The 3,587-nt window shown below is 33.8% G+C and overlaps 1 long non-coding RNA gene across 1 annotated transcript; it reads right to left on the minus strand.

Annotated features, from left to right (window-relative positions):
• Positions 1 to 2,194: 2,194 nt before the first annotated feature.
• Positions 2,195 to 2,871, minus strand: LOC105315549 (uncharacterized). The gene is made up of 3 exons (XR_002189446.1): positions 2,670 to 2,871; positions 2,405 to 2,596; positions 2,195 to 2,353 (listed from the first exon to the last, which is right to left on the minus strand). It is a non-coding gene; the product is annotated as an uncharacterized LOC105315549 (long non-coding RNA).
• Between the last annotated feature and the right edge of the window lie 716 nt (positions 2,872 to 3,587).

A 3,587-nucleotide genomic window follows, 5' to 3' on the forward strand; every position in this document is an offset into this window, starting at 1 on the left:
TCACTAACATTAGCAACAGTACGAGCCACTGAGGCAGGTCAGTATAAATCTGTATTTCTACGATACTTAATGGAAGTAGGAGTGGCTAGTAGTTGAAACTTTGTTTTTTCATGGACAACTAAATATCAATAATTAAGCAAATAATGTCTTAAAAGAAAGGATTATAGTACAGGGGCATTTCTCAAAATTTCACATTTTTTCTTAAAATGAGAATTAGCTCAAACTTTTACACAGCATTATGCATCATAAAAATTGGGGCCACTTTCCAAAAAAACTAAAAAGCTATAGCCTGTTTTTTCTCATAAATTTGCTACATGTACATGTACTTCTTTAAATGGCCCTAACTCTAAAAGTTTAAGTTGAAATCAGCTTAGAATTTCTACAAAGGTAAGAAAATGCAATAAAAACTGGGACACAACAAAAATTCGGGGTGATTTTAGCTTCACCCCCCCTTCAAGATACAGTGTACATGAATGGCAATTGTAAATTTATGGCACACATCCAAATTATACATGACGACCAGCAAACAACAAGAATACATGTAATTTAGCAATTTGACCAAGTTTTGATATGCTATCGTTCATGTTACTACATGTATAAATGAATGGACTCAACTCAACAAAATAAGTAGTAAAAAATACTAAAATAATGTCAGTTATTAAATAATGTATGATTAATTATTATATTAAAATTATGACGTATCCATATAGACAACTCTAAGCAAGAATTGAATGCGTAGGAAGAATATTAAAATTTTTACAGTTGTGAGGCACGGTTTAGGATAAAATTAATTCTGGCCGCCATTTTGGTTAGCAACTTTCAATGGAGAACAAACGGGCAGACATAAAAATAAACCTATACTAAGAATTCTGCAACAAATTTGACAAAATCCTTGAAAGACAGGAGAAGCTTTTCTTTATTACAAGCACCTTTAAGCTAAGCTACTGTAGGTACTAGGTAAGTGAGGCATTTTCTTTGTCTTCATTTAATTCCATAACAAACTTGCCACACTCAATGGCAGCCAATTATGACCTGTGGGTGGATATCGTATATAATTTTTTAAATCATATCTTTTCCAATTCACACCTAGGGTGGTCTATACAATTCTTGGGAAGAAACTACAAATTATTGTCGGTCAAGAATCAAAATCATTTTTATTAGAATCATTTTGTAGAATACCATATGGAGTAAAATTATGTGAAACAAATTTGACACTTTTCTCTAAAGGAAAACTGGCAGGAATACTAAGTGTACATAATAGACCTCTTTGGGTAAGAATGAATTACGTCAAAGAATGATATACGGCAGCGGGCATGACTGAGCCTGAAATAATTTTCATGGACGGCAACTTTCCATGGAGTATGAATGGGCTAATGCAAAAAGCAAGCCGTAATAAGGAATATGCTTCATATTGCACCAAATCCCTTTTAGGAGATGCATAGCAGCACCCATTCTTTCCTGCAAATAGCTTTTGTAGCTCAAAAAAGCTCCACGCTAACAAAAAAATCCGTTGATTGTTCTCCATTTACCCTCCATTGGATCTTGCCGTCCAAAATTGCAACCAATCATCATGCATTGGTGGATACTGTAAAAATAGTAATGATATTCATACGCCACCCTGTCAATCTCACCTCAAGAGGTTTATACAATTTAGGTATGGCATATATGTACTCTTGATAATGACTGACATCACAAGTGGAGCAGCCAAAATTACAATACTATTACCTTAAATATCTGACCACTGGAATACTCTTGTAGAGTTCTCTTCATCTGGCTCTACACTATCTCATAAATAGGAGGGACTAGGCTTTGACCAAATTCATCTCCTCTTAATCTAGCTACAGTGCTCCTTATCTGAACTATCAGCCTCATCAAAAGAGGAAACGGAGGAGCGTCGTATCATTTCCAGAGGCAGCAGATACAAATGATGATCTGAAGGCTGAAAATAAAAGCACATAGATATTTCATTTACTCTAATATCCTCGAATATCTATGGCACATCAAGTGTCAAAGACCACGCCTTTCAACACGTGTTTGAACGTGGTTGGCTACTCTTGATAATCGTACTCTCTATTGTCTGTTTTTATAGTTTGGAAAATCACTGTAGTCAAATCCCTCCCAGTATGACAAGATAAGTAGAAGTTATAAAAAATTATTTATTCAAGATAATTTTAACAAAAACAATATCAATCTATATAAATATCATCATTAATTGTTAATAAACCATCATGTCTATGAGTCCTTTTATTACGGATGACCATAAACACAACTACTAATATGACAACAATAAGTACTGTCACTACAAATGCGACCAATATACCAACAGTGACTCCAATGACAACTGCATAAGACTCTGTTAACACAAAAGATCTATCACATTATATAATAAAAATTATGGTCTTACTTATATTAGAGCATCTCACAATAGTTTCCAGTTGACCATTGAAGCACTGTGGATTACTGGCAAAGCCTGAACTTGAATCTCCTTGACAATTATGACCAGAACAAAGGAATCTATTCAAATACAATATCCCCTGGGGAGAGCCCCTGTATAAGGTCTCAGCAAGACTTGAGTTTGAAGAAAGGAGCTCACCAACTAAATAAAAATAAATACAAGGATGTCATGCATATTTTATTAAGGTTGAACAAAGAAGCTATTAATAACTTACATAGAAATCCCGCACTATTGCATAAAGCTAGTCCCAATTCAGGAGAATTAGTACCATCATTACATATTCTTGCATATGTCCCTGTTATACAGAACTGCGGTATCCCAATGGTATAACTGATTCCATCAATGGTAGCTGTTTGACTATTAAATAAAGTAGCATAATAGTCCTCATCACAAACTATAAATGAAATAAGTAATTTATATTAAGTTGTGTAAAAACCTATTGGTATATTAAATCAAAATTGAATTTTTACAAATTTTTATAATTGAAGTATTGTACGCCATTATAGTAAAAAACTTTTCTCAAATTTTTTAATAAAATTTTAGGAGAAATTTTATTAAAATTTTCCAATCCATATACATGTACATGTACATGTACTTATGTTGTGTAACGGAACTTTGAGTCGACTATGATAAAATAGAATTTTTAAAGGGTTTTTGAAATCAAAATTTGGCCAAAAACATACCATTTCATCAAAAATGACAAGGAATAAGAATTCTTCACAAAAACAGATAATACATGTAAGTGTATGTGCAGTGTACCTCAAAAATGAAGTAGGCATTTCTGCACATAGCAAATTCAATATTGGCACCGGGGGTCAGAGTACATATAGAGCTCTTGCACAGATGTAATCAAGGGGGGTGTGGCTATAAATTCCCGCCATGTTGGGTGGGAAGAATGTATACATACATGTACATGTAGAATAAATGGAGATGCAGTCTAGCAAACTGGGATTTTCCAACAATGAGATATCATGCTTGGCTATAGAATATTATAGAGAGTTCTTCACTCAATACTTTCATCTTCTAGCTTGCATTAGCCTGTAATGTCAACTGCAGAATTTATTCTGACTTTTCTCCATTCTCCACATTTCACCATGTACATTCTTGCCACTCAAGATGGCAGACAGTCATA

The sequence above is a fragment of the Amphimedon queenslandica genome, unplaced genomic scaffold (assembly GCF_000090795.2).
Source record: "Amphimedon queenslandica unplaced genomic scaffold, v1.1 AMPQUscaffold_9667_Cont18200, whole genome shotgun sequence".
Taxonomy (NCBI): domain Eukaryota; kingdom Metazoa; phylum Porifera; class Demospongiae; order Haplosclerida; family Niphatidae; genus Amphimedon; species Amphimedon queenslandica.